Source organism: Mauremys mutica, chromosome 10 (genome assembly GCF_020497125.1).
Source record: "Mauremys mutica isolate MM-2020 ecotype Southern chromosome 10, ASM2049712v1, whole genome shotgun sequence".
Classification (NCBI taxonomy): Eukaryota; Metazoa; Chordata; order Testudines; family Geoemydidae; genus Mauremys; species Mauremys mutica.
Window position 1 is genome coordinate 34,929,117 of NC_059081.1, and position 14,032 is coordinate 34,943,148.

General features: G+C 40.9%; 1 protein-coding gene across 1 annotated transcript in view; it reads left to right on the forward strand.

The window, feature by feature from the left end:
• The first annotated feature begins 6,717 nt into the window (after positions 1-6,717).
• The window catches only part of LOC123378553 (sodium channel protein type 2 subunit alpha-like), a 129,757-nt gene continuing 122,442 nt past the window's right edge, over positions 6,718-14,032 (forward strand). The window contains exon 1 of the mRNA XM_045032507.1: positions 6,718-6,831. The gene's annotated coding sequence lies outside the window, so the exon portion shown is untranslated. The remainder of the gene's footprint in view (positions 6,832-14,032) is intronic.

Consider the following 14,032-nt stretch of genomic DNA (forward strand, 5'->3'; position numbering starts at 1 on the left):
AATGATGCATAAAAATCAGAAATGGTTACAAGAAAAATAATGATTAAATGCTTGCCTGTGCCTAACCATATAAACTATATTAGATTCAAAGCAAAGTTTCCTCACCACATGCTTTCAACAGTCTTACTGACTGAACTCCTTGGGTCAGGAAACCTCCCCCAGAGTCCAACAGCTGTGTCCTTTGTCTCTTCAGGTGCAGTGAATGTGATAGGCAGGGAGAGAGAGGGGAGGTGCATTGAGCTGTTTGTCTCTCCTTTTTATTTCAGTCCCCTTTCTGAAAAACATTTCCAGATGAAACCCAGAAGACAAGAAGTCTAAATGGAAGGATATTCCCTACTATTTTTTTCCACCTGCTTGATTACTCTAGAACATAAGAACATAAGAACGGCCGTACTGGGTCAGACCAAAGGTCCATCTAGCCCAGTATCTGTCTACCGACAGTGGCCAATGCCAGGTGCCCCAGAGGGAGTGAACCTAACAGGCAATGATCAAGTGATCTCTCTCCTGCCATCCATCTCCATCCTCTGACGAACAGAGGCTAGGGACACCATTCTTACCCATCCTGGCTAATAGCCATTTATGGACTTAGTCACCATGAATTTATCCAGTCCCCTTTTACTCTGTTTACTTCCTAAATGGAAATTAAGGCAAGCACACATCTGAACTTCTGTCTGGGCAGGGCTGTAAGGTTTGGAACTTGTGTTAATAACATCATACCGGGGAATCTTAAAGTCATTGATGAAAATGTTAAACAGTGTAGTGCCAAGAATCGATCCTTGCAAGGCTCCTCTAGGAGCATACTCTCTTCATGATGATTCCCCATTTACAATTATATTTTGAGACCTATCAGTTAGCCAGCTTTTAATCCATCTAATGTGTGCCATGTTAATTTTATATCATTCTAGTTTTTAAATCAAAATGTCATTTGGTACCAAGTCAAATGACTTATAGAAGTCTAAATAAATTATGCACAACTAGTCCCTTTATCAACCAAACGTGTAATCTCATCAAAAGATATCAAGTTAACATGACAGGATCTATTTTCCATAAACCAATGTTGCTTAGCATTAATTATATTGCTGTCCTTTAATTCTTTATTAATCGATTCCTGTAACAACAAATTCATTATCTTTCCCAGACTGACAAATGGGTCATCCCATTTACTCTTTTTAAATATTTGCACATTAGCTTTCTTATAGTCTACTGGAACTTCCTCAGTGTTCCAGGACTTGTTGAACATCAACATTAATGGTCCAGTATGCTCCTCAGCTAGGCAACATGTCAGTGAGGCATGCAGGGTCTAGGGCCCACCCCCGCAGCCAGCCTGGGACGGGAGCAGAAGGTACAGGACCAGATCCTCTTCAGGCCGATGGGAGACTGCCCGGTGAGCGCAGCAGCTGCCTGGGAGAGCCCAGGCTCGGCTTGCAAGGACAGCAGCCGAGTGAGCCGGAGCCTCCCCTTCCCCGCCCCCACGTCATGCTTGGCCCCTGTCCCCGGAAGCCAAGCTTGGACAGGAAGCGGGCTGCCGCTGTCCCCCTCCCTAGCCAGGCTCTCTCCCAGGACACTGGCTATGCTGCACAGAGCAGCAACCAGGAGCAGCTCCATCCCACTCCCCGCCCAGGCCTGGCTGCTAGGGAGAGCGGCCAAACGTGATGTGGGGGGGAAGGGCAGGGAGCCAGCACAGCAGAAAGACAGAGCTCCTCCCCCCTGAGGTAACCTGGGGTGGGGAGAGCACGGGGGGCCCAGGCTGGGGGTGGGGTGGGGAGGAGACACATGGGGACGTCACGTGTCCTCCCCTTTAATGTGTGTTCCCCACTATGGGGAGGCACCAGTTGTCTATTCCACCCAGCTTTGCATCTGTTTGCTTATTACTCCTGGGGGAATTATGCACCACTGGAATGTACAGAATTTATGTCCCCCGCAGATTTCTTTGCTTCCCTGAAAAAAAATGACTTTCTGATGGGGAAGCAAAGGGAAGCCACAAGAGTGGTCATGTGACCCTCCACAGCAGTATTTTTGGGTGACCAGTGCAGTCAATCACTTCTCTCCAGAGATGGAGGAAAATGTTTAGGCATATGTACTTATGCTGGCAAAGCCACCTGTACTAAATATTCTTAGTGACATGTTGCATTCTGATGCTGTACTTGGATATGTGACCACAGCCACTAACGAGTTTTTGACTGCAAAACCTACCTCATGTTTGCAGAAGTCTTGTTGCTTGTTCTGTTCCAGAAAATAGGTATAATGCATCTCATGTAGAGTGCAAAATTGGGCCAGCTAGTAAGCTTAGGGAGGACTAATGACCCACCAGAGTTTAGCAGAAAGGAGCATGTTTATTATGCTGATAGCTAAGCTCAAAAGAAGGGGTGAGGAGGTCACACTCACATAATCATGCTCCCAGGACAGGCACGGCACTGGAGATGTCAGGATCCTTCAAGGTAAGTGTTCCACAGTGCAGTGATGAATGGTGCGATGAAGGTAAGTCTTCCCGAGGCACAATGGAATGCAACCCGATGAACCACAGGCCAGGTAGTCCGGGCAAAGGGCCTTCATGGGAGGTACAATCTTGTGAGTGCACTCCTGAGCACATGGCCCCTTCCCCTTTTAAGGACCTGCTCCTATGGCCTGTGACTAGAGATGACTTGGCCGCGTTTGGTTGGTCATACTCCACCTCGGACAGTGTCCATGCAGTGTCCATGCATTGGACGTGTGATCGCTGCCTAATCAGAGTGCCAGACACCTTGTCTACCTGGGAGCTCTTCTTATATTCCAGTTGCTCAAGCAGCCCATTCATCCCACAAGCATTCCAGAAGGAAGTGGGAGGGGGAAAGCCACTTCACAAGTATTCAAAGAGGGAGAGGAGCCAAAAAGGGGGAGGGGGGATGTAACAGACCTTTTGAGCATACAGGTTATACATGCATACAGATCACTACTGCTCCTACAACACCTGTGTCAGCTAGCCTGGTTTCAAAGAGTGGCTATGTTGATGTCGGGCTTTCTAGGGTCACTGACCTCTAGATCATTTGACATACTAGTGCACATTGTTCTTACATTCCAAAAGGACTTCTGAAGAGGGCAACCATTGTTCCTGAACCTTCAGTGTGTACACCTAGGCAGAAAAAAATAAGGAGGCAGAGGTTCGCCTTAGAATCATAGCCCCCCTTGGCCGTGCCGATTAGGCCCAAAGACTTGGAGATATTTGTAAGCCAGCACAGCTGCAGGGGATGCCAAATGGCAGAACTGAATTGCAATGCCAACCACCTGTCATTTTCTTTGCAGTGGATTTGGCTCAGGGTTTTCTCCTGCAGTTTTTGTTCAGCCAAAACCTAGTTGCAAGGGTTGTGAACTAGATCGTTAATGTTCATTTTCGGACGGTATATTTACCAGAATCAAGGCTTGTAAAATAAAGCAGAATCTGCTCTCTTGTAGATCCATCTTCAACACCCAACTGAATTCATATGATCTACAGATTAATAATGAACATTAGTTAATGGAAATGAATGGTGTGTTGTTCTTTTCTGGAAAAAATTACATTATTGCCTCTTTCTGACACTCATACAAGCTAAAACAAACTATTTCATCTAAAAATCACAGACAAAACATAAAGGCACGATTAAGTTGGTTAGGAAATATCTATATATTATATGTATAGCCTACTTTTGTAATTTTGCTTTTCTCTCAAACTACAAATAATATTTATTTATTATAGCAAGGGATGTCACAGCCAAATTACCCTAAAATATATAAGCATGTAGGCAGTTACAAAAATTAGTACATGAGGAATCTGCTACAATAATTGGAGTAACAATGTACATTGGCCTGACGTGAGGGAAGGCTTGGACTTTGTGACAGATCATGTCCTTGATTCTTCCAAGCACACAACAGTGGCCAATACCGGAATAACATGAAGACATACTGGCATATGGATGAACACAATGGGTCTGGTTCTCCACTTCCTTCACCTCCTATTGTCATTTAGTCTTATAGACGGTGAGCACAAACTGCAGTGTGTCTCCTCAGCAACATGGACTACCACAAGCACATCAGCCTGACCTCCTCGTGTTACACTGCCTTCCCAGAGTGCTCAATGGCCTGAGCCCATCATATCTAATGGATCACCTAAATCTTTGGGATGAGGTTTGTGGTTAGCAATTCCACTTCACAGGCAGAAAAGAAATTTCTCCCAGAATGCAGGAGACAGAGCTTTCACAGGGGTCAGGCTGAGACTGTGGAGTGAGCCATCACAAACCTCACCATCTTCTGCTCCCAGTGCAAGGTGTATGTCTTCAACCTTGATGTCTCTAGCATAAACACATTTCAACTTAAAATAAAGTCAAAACCTACCAAAATAAAACACTACACTACACACATATTTCTCCCTTTGGGGAAAGGCTGAGACAAAGAATGACCCACGTGTGACAGAGATTAGTCACACTGATGCAGTATTGGAAAGCACGCAGATACTACGGTCCTGAAGACAATACTGGAACCTATATAGAAAAGAAAAGTGCAAATCACTAACAATTCTGAATGGTAGCATTTTATATTTTGCACAGGTATAATTGGCTACATAACCAAGGCTGTGGAGAAATAGGTCCTACATAAAATGAAAAGAGAACATTGACAATTGACATTTGATCCTGCCATACTGAGAAAGGAAACATAAAACAGTAATTAAATTAAATAAAACATCAAGACAAAGCCAGTGCAGCATAAATGCTAGATTGCAATGGCTAAAGGTTAATCTTTCATGGTAGAGTCCATATAGACAGTTAAAATTATTTCTCCTCCCTACTTCATGGCTGGCAGCTCAGAAGTTAGCTGCTTTTCCTGTTCTCACAAAGAATCTCTCTCTCTGTTTCTGGAAGAAACGGTCTTATGTCCATCTTTTTGGATACTAGTTTAAGTTTCCATAATCACAGTTTTTCCATGGAGCAATACATTGTTTTCTGTAACACCGGGAAATATTTTAAACTTTCATCCTGCACTCGTAGTCCAGATATTTTATCCTAGAGTCTATGCTGAAGTGTGGTCACTTTATATCATGCTGCCAGAGCAATCCATACTATACATGTAACCAGCTGTGGGTGAATCACCCTGCTATAGGGGATCCTGCAGTAGCACAGTGACTCCTATTACACACCATCTGTTGCTGACATAAAGATCATGACTAGAGCGAAACAGAGTGTGGCTGGGGCAGCCATATCAGTCTTGGGGCCACTGGTAGTCAGCATAATTTAAGGTCAGAAGGGACCATCATGATCATCTAGTCCTACCTCCCGCACACTGCAGGCCAAAGAACCTCACTCACTCACTCCTGTAATAGACCCATAGCCTCTGGCTGAGTTACCGAAGCTCTCAAATCATGATTTAAAGCAATGGTGGGCAACCTGCTGCCCATGGCCCATCAGGGTAACCTGCTGGCGGGCCACAAGACAGTCTGTTTACATTGACCATCTGCAGGCATAGCCGCCTGCAGCTCCCAGTGGCCAGGAGCAGGCAAGATCCACCAGCCAGACATCTGGGAAAGAATATTCTGTGGTAGCTCAGAGCCCTCCCCGTCTAGTGCCCCATCATCTGCCATTGGAGATATTTGCTGCTACGTGCCATTATAGGCAGTCTCATCATACCATCCCCTCCATAAACTTATCAAGCTCAGACTTGAAGCCAGTTAGGTTTTTTGCCCCCTGTGCTCCCCTTGGAAGGCTATTCCAGAACTTCACTCCTCTGATGGTTAGAAACCTTCGTCTAATTTCAAGAGTAAACTTGCTGATGGCCAGTTTATATCCATATGTTCTTCTATCCACAATGGTGCCTAACTTAAATAACTCCTCTCCCTCCCTAGTATTTATCCCTCTAATGGATTAATTTACAATGGAGACCAAAATTATATAGAGGCTGGCCAAAATTAGGGAAACACAAAAGTGAGTTTTACACTTCTTTAATTCCTTCCTCCTGTGTGATGTTATGCTCATTGCCCAAAACTCAAGCATCTAGCCCTTTACATGAGAAACCATGTTCTCCAAATAATTAAATTTTTTAATTATAGAAATGTATTTCTATACCAAGGCTGAAGGCATTGTATGGCCAAAAAGCAATCTTTAACGTTAAGTCATTTTTAGGAGAAGGGGATGATAATTTTATATGTAAAGGGGCCACATGTTGGTATATAACACATGGAAGATGTTATAGTGCCCTGATTTTTCTTGCAATTCATAATATATGGATCCAACAAAAGCAAAATTTGTGTCAAAACAAGTTTATTAATATAAAATCAGAAAACTATAAGTCTCTGTGCAGCAATTTTATGCCCCACCTCACTCTTTACTAAATGTTTAGTGGTCAGATTCAATAGTTCATATTTTCTTCTTTTAGATCAACGTGGTTGTAGGCTAAATAGTGATTAGACCAGATTTTGTAAGATAACTTGCAGTTCTGACCATAAGGGTATTAAAAAAGCTAGATGATCTAATTCTCTCTGCCAGTAGGTGGCGCTGTCACGTAATATGCTGTCTTTATTTTTTTAACATTATCTTTTTTTCTCCCCACCCCTCCACCTCTTATCAGTACACCCCTTCCCCCCATCAGTTTGCTGATAGATGTTGGGGACCATAGAGTGAATCTCATAACAGGAAGCTAGGGCAGAGGAGGCAGAATACTGCAGAGGTTTCTTTGTTGTTGGGTTTTTTTTCTTTCCATGAGGCTAATATAAATATAAGAGTTACAAGCTTCTTTGCTGAGGAACCTGAACAACTGCAGCAGAAGGAGCCTGATTATCTACAAGTGTATGGATGTATATTATGCTATGATTTGTAATTCTCTTTTTATCAGGTAAGACAACAGAATATTTCATTAAAGGTATCATACAATATATCTCAGCTCATTTATGCCAATGTTCTTCTCTCATGCTGCCACACCTAGTCTGCAATTAATATTAGATGCAACAAGAGGAACAGGGAATACAAAGCCATCTTTTCAGCTGGATAAAATTTTCATACTGGTTTTTTTTTTGCTAAAATTACATCTGGGTCTAGTAATAAATTATTTTGGTATTCATTGGCCTTATATTCTTTAGAATCCAGGTATATTTTGTAATTTTGTTTAGAATCAATTCTTATTTTTTTTATTTTCATCACAATGGTAGTATTTTGTTGTTGTTGCTGCTGTTGTCATCTATAAGAGTTATATTTCTTCACTGAAGGTTATATTGATGCTTTATGCAAAATGCAAATTGGAATGAAATGTTGAAGCATATTAACAAGACAGTGATATTGCCAAGCTTTATATTGCAGGGGTATGCTGCTTCTCTATACCATCTTCAGACAGAGGCTTTGCTTTATATCCTAAATTCCTTCTCTTGGAAGGTATTGGAGATTTGTTGGGTTTTTATCACCCTTAAATAAATAAATAAATAAATAAATAAAACTAGCCTCTCCCTTACTGAAGACAGAATGGAGGATACTTCTAATTAAATACAATTTTACACACCTGCAGTCTTCACATAAGACACGTAATGTGAATTGCTTTATATTTGAAGGCTAAATTTTTCTTTTAAAGATTCCATTCTGTATTGTTTGAGGCACAAACATGATTTTTTTCTTTATTATTTTTAATCACATATCACAGACTGTGAGAGCAGAATGACTCAGGGGGTGGAGAGCTCATGCAGCTCCATGACTTGTCTCTTCAATTCTTGTTTTTTATTTTTCCTTACCTTTTCCTGACTACAAAAAGATTTCTTTAGCTAGGGAAAGAACTGGATAAAAGCACTGGCGTACACAGCCAGAGATCAGAAGAAGGGCTTGAAGCCTAAGCGTGAGAAATGAGAGGGTCTGATTAATTTAAAAATATCTTGCTTCCTTTCATAGGGAGGGATGTAGAAAAGCCATTATTCATGCTTTCCTGTGCCTGTATAGAGGTAGACTTTGTCCGCATTATCAAAGCAGGAAGAATTTACCAATAAGGATTTTTGGGCTAGAAGCAACCTTGGCCTAACAAGATTCTCTGACATATATGAAATGTAAAGTGATTTCAAATATGCTCTTGCTCTCAGTACATGTTGATTTACTGCTTGTGTTTTTCTGAGCACTGCTGATTTGTGTGTGTGTGTATTGATGGGCTACTGTAGTGCATATAGGGAAATTACTGCTGTCTTCATGAGATGGTAAGGGTTCCTCCCTTCTTGGCCAGGAATTGGGGAGCAGGTGAAATCATTGTACCTAGCTGAGCTGCTATTTCCTTCAGTGATGAATGTATTATGATAAAATAGGTTTGGTTTCTATTAAGGATGATGGCCCCTTATGCCTATAGACCCTAATTAAGCAAGGTACTTAAGCATGTGCCTAACTTTAAGCATGTGAATAATTCTGAATCAATGGGATTATTCACATGCTTAAAATTAGGCACATGCTTAAGTATCTTGCTAAATTGGAGCCACAGTATTTTTGCTTTAAAATTACACCCGTTCTCACAAAGAGGATACCTTTTTTTAAACATGAACTCAGTGTTATTAAATAGAAGTTACCTAGCAGGAGAGATGGAACTGTGGCTACCTGAGGTTTGATCTTTCAATGAAAATTCCAGTTGTGAACCTTCAGGGCAAATCCTGGCTCCAAAGCTGTTCACATTCTGAGCAAACTGGCTGTGCGCGTTAGACATCCATGACGGTTGTGGGAAATGAAATCATAGCCATAGAGGATCAAAGCAGTGGTCTAGCATCCTCTTTGCCAGTGGCCAGTACCAAGTGTTTCAGAAGAAGGTTCAAGGTGTAGTGCACAGTTATGAAATAAGATGACCATAGGTGAAGTTTCCTCCCAACCCCCACCAGATAGTGGTTGACTTCTGCCTAGAAGCGTGAGGACTTATATCCCTTACAATGTATGTTCATCCTATCAAATGTAGTTTCGGATGTTCTCATTATCCATATAAATGTCTAGTTCTTCCCATCACAGAAAAGCTGCTCTGCAGCTGCTGCTGTAGCCTCTGAACTGCAGTACCATCTGTGGCACCTGCCCCTTCTCTAGAGGTTTTGACCAGTGGACCTGCATTAGTGACAGATCCACAGGTCACAACCCTCTGCCTAGTGATATTGAGAGCACTCCCTTATTAAAAAAGAAAACTACAGTATCTGCATGAATGATTCAAAACACTACAGTATGGAAGGGTATGGACTGCTACCGTGGAATACCATACTCACTTCATATAAAGGTTGCTGTGTGTAAGCAGGGAAAACAGTCCCTCCCATGATTTCTGCATTGCTGAGACTCTTTGTGCAGTGGAACCGAGTTTTTTGTTTTTCCATTGCCTTTCTGCAGGCTAACAGATTTAGTGGGCTAACAGATTTAGCCCATAAATAGCTAAGTAAATATTTACAAATTAAGAATGCATTACATACAGAAATCTAAGGTAAAAGAACATTCATGTTGCAAAGCCAAGCACTCAAAATTTAAGAAATATCATAATTAAGGTTGTCCATGTATAATTACATGCTCACATACTTTCCCCCCACAAGATTCCTATCTCATTCAGTGCACAGGATGGATGGTGCTCTAAGAATGAAATCAGGGTTGTGTTGTGTATAGGTCTGTTTTCTATAGGAGCTCTGTTGTCTTATTTTTGCATAAATTGGAAAATATGCAATGTCTAGAGAAAGGATGGTCTCTGTTTAAGGTAACTGAATGCCACCTAGATAGTTGGATTCCATCCCCGCCTCTGTCCTGGAGTTCTTTTTTGATATGGGGCAAATCGTTTAAACCAAACTTTTCACAGGTAGTCACTAATTGTGGTTTTTTTCATTTCCTGGTGCCTACCTTGAGACTCTTGAAACCTGGTTTGCAGAAGTGCTGAGCACTTCCAACTACAACTAACGTCAATGGGAGCTCTACATGTGAACATATAAAGCACTATATAACGTTAAGTACTCTGAAAAATCAAGCATTTCAAGTTGGGCACTCAAGTTTAGTAGACATTTTTGACAATTTTGGCTTCAATCTGTCTGTGCCTCTGTTCCACATCTGTAAAATGGGAACAATCTACCTTACTTCACAGTGGTGTTGTGAAGATAAATTCATTAGTTTTTGAATCACTAGATACTACAGCAATAAGAGCCATAGGAAAGTCCATGCTGAAACATACTTCTGTATTAAGTGCAGGTTTTGGAGTGTATGCAGTAAATAAGGCCTGAGGCCGCACATGAAATGGGGACGATAAAAATAAATATTGAATAACAACCTTCCCCTCTAGCTTATTCCTGTCTATTTCTGCTTCCGTTGTCTCCCAGCCTGCATCTGTTCCCTTTTTCCTATTTCCTTCACAGCCTGTCATTGTCCCCTGATTCTTTTGAATCAGGCTGCTTCCTCCTTGTCCTCTGTGCTGTCTAGGTGTCAGCAATAGGAGCATTCACAAGGCAGGAGAGACAATCGTTCTGCTTTTAGTTCTGGTGCTAAGTGTCACAGTAGTCCCTGGTAGCCAGGAAGAGCAATTGGGATGAAAGTGCTGCTAAGCCCTGATGGAATAGGCTGGAACATATTCACTGCAGGTGAAATCTTTGGAAATGTTTACTGAAAGTCTCTATCAAGCCTCTATTGAGCATGTGTAAAAATGTTGTAGAGGCTTATAACCTGGCCAAACTTAAGTGGATTTTCACAGAGACAGCAAAATGCACTTCTCTGACCCCAGAACATCCTCTGCCAAATATCAAGTTTCTGCTCCCAAGTATAGAGGCACTAGAGCTTCTCAGTGAAATCATTTTAAGAATTATTTTAACATTGCAGCATTGCCAACTCCAAGCATTCAAAAATCATTACTCAGGCCTCAAATCATTGTCTTAAAAATCATTATGCTTTTTGAAATATTAATTCATTTGGGGTTCCTTTTATTTGCCTTTTGATTTTTGAATCTGTAGGTTATATTTGGATAATGTTTACAAGCTTTTCTTCACAGCCATGAAGACTAGAAATTTACTTTCTCAAAAAATGTGAAAGCTGAGATTCTCATGTAATTATGATTCCAGGAGCTGAAGGTGAAAGATAGAACAGTAAATACCATTGTAGACTCATGACAAAATCATGAGAGTTGGCAATATTGAATTGCCCCCTCAATTCAATAAGGTTATTCTTATCTAACCTTATTTTCAGAAATGACTGAACCATTTTTAATGAAATTTTCCAAAGTATTTCAGCCTGAAGCAGATATCAAACATGGAAAATTTCATCTCCAACGGTTAAAATTTGGCAAAGTTATATGCAACTAAAAACAGAGTCTTATAGTGAAAAGTGTTAGGCAGCCTTAACTATAGGTATGTCTGTCAGCTCCACCCACTTACCATAAATTTAAAAAATGAAATTTTGAAAAGAGATTTCAGAAATGCCTGTCACAGTTTAAGTATCTCCATTCAATTAATCTATTGTCTATGAAACTTTGGTAGGTTTTTCTATAATGTCTGTCGCCCTGGTTTCTGAGTTCTTAATGGAGTGTCTTAGTGAAAACAGACAGTTGACTGATAGTTACCAGCAAATGCAAAGTACAAATGAGAGGACTGACTTTCCCCAGAAAGTACTGGAAATCAGAAAGTTTCTAAGTTGTTTTAAGTATATATGGAATTGACTTTAGCAACAGGTTAGAAACTTTTAGATTTCCTGTACATTCTAATCAGAAGGCTGATTCTGCTACTCCTGTTGTGGATCATCACACTGTCATGGTGACATCTTCAAAGTCAATTGATTTTTAAACTTTGTTATATTTAAGACAATGTTTTAGTGATTTTATCTTGGTTGCGATTGGAAGGATAAAGTGAAATTCAAATTATATTGCAGTTGTTAGTTACTTGGTTAATGATAGCTAAGGGTAAGATTCTGCCCTACATCCTGGAGGTGGATTGGAGGGCAGTATGGAGGAGCCATACTGTGGCTGGAGACCTCAGGAAGAATTCTCCAGTAAACTCCTGGGATATGCACATTGGAGAGGTAGCTCTGTAATCCTTGGAGGGGGTGCAGTATACTCCATGTTACACTGATGTGCTGCTGATCTCCATGTTTAAGATAGCAGACTGGAGACGTAACTGTGCCTCCAGCCAGATAACAGTATCCCCTCAAGTCAATGAGCACTGGCGAATACTGAAGCTGCAGTCCACTTCTAGGACTTAATCTTGTGAAATGCTGAGTATCTTGCAGGACCGAGCCTTCAGTGTGAAGCAGAGATATCTGTGTGTGGGGGTGTGTGTATGTACTGTATATAAGAGGATTTCTACACCATTTCTTTTGGCCCCCTCAGTGGAATTTCACAATGTTGAGCATATTTGACTCTTAATGTAGTTTTTGCTTAGTGACAAATACAAATGCCTCATTCTGAAACTAAGGGTCTGACACAAACTGTCAAAAGTAAATAAAATCTGCCCTAAACTCACCTCTTTGTACTTGGTAAGATCACAGACCAAAAGGTATTCTGATTGCAAGTACCTACACACAATGAGGTAAGGTAAGGACAGAGTGACTATAGTTTTGCTTTTGCAACTCCAGAGAGGCAATGACCAGTGTTCTCTGCTCTTATCAGTTTTTTAGAGTTTAATTGTTTGTGATACTCTTTTCAAAGTCTGAAATTAAAATGTTATTTCCTAGCCATTTTGTATGTTTTAATTGGCCACACTCTGATTCTTGTTTACGTACATCACTTCAGTTACTGAGCTTCATTAACTCTGGGCCTGATCCTGAAGTATCTGACCAGGCAAAACATTAATTGACTTCAATCCCGATATTGCTCCCATCAAATTTTATTTTATTAGTAGTAGTAATATTTTCAAACTCCCAAAATGTTTTAGGCATATTATGCTATTGAAGTAGCACCCACGTTGTTCTAGGAACTGTCCAAACATTCAGGAAGGTCACTACTATCACTACCCAGGGGTTCAACAGAGTAAGGAATTTTTCAGTGTAACATTTAGAGCGCTCCAAGGGCATACACAACATTTGTGACTGTAATAAGATCTTACTTGTACTTTTTCCAACTGTATATTTTATGAATTAGATGATTTCTGATTATCTGAAGCAAAGCCTTGGTTCTCTAAGCCAAAGTGAAGGCAGGTCAGCAATGATACAGTGACAATCTGTTACTCTACTTCACCAGTAGTGTCATAACTATAAAGGGAAGGGTAACAGCCCTCCTGTGTACAATACTATAAAATCCCTCCAAAATCCTTTTACCTGTAAAGGGTTAAGAAACTCAGGTAACCTGGCTGACACTTGACCCAAAGGACCAATAAGGGGACAAGATACTTTCAAATCTTGGTGGGGGGAAGGCTTTTGTTTGTGCTCTTTGTTTTGGTGGTGTTCGCTCTTGGGACTAAGAGGGACCAGACATCAATCCATGTTCTCCAAATCTTTCTGCACAAGTCTCTCATATTTCAGACTTGTAAGTAACAGCCAGGCAAGGCATATTAGTTTATCTTTGTTTTCTCAACTTGTGAATTTTACCTTTGCTAGAGGGAGGTATACCTGTTTTGTTATAACTTTGAAACTAAAGCTAGAGGGGGTTCCTCTGAGCTCTCTGAATCTGATTACCCTGTGAAGTTATTTTCCATCCTGATTTTACAGAGATGATTTTTACATTTTCTTTTTAATAAAATCCTTTTAAGAACCTGACAGATTTTTCCATTGTCCAAAGACCCAGGGGTTTGGGTCTTTGATCACTTTGTAACCAATTGGTTAGGATATTATTCTCAAGCCTCCCCAGGAAAGGGGGTGTAAGGGTTTGGGGGGATATTCTGGGGTAAGAGGAACTCCAAGTGGTCCTTTCCCTGTTTCTTGTTAAATCACTTGGTAGTGGCAGCATACCAGGTTTTAACCTAAGCTGGTAGAAATAAGCTTTGGGGGCTTTCATGCGGGTCCCCACATCTGTACCCTAGAGTTCAGAGGGGGGAAGGAACCCTGACAAGTAGGCATCAGAAAAAATAATTAAATATGTGAGCTTGCTTGAAGGCATAAAGGTGATGATCTCTAATTCTATGTGGAAAAGTTGGATGCAAATTGAGGCTGATGTC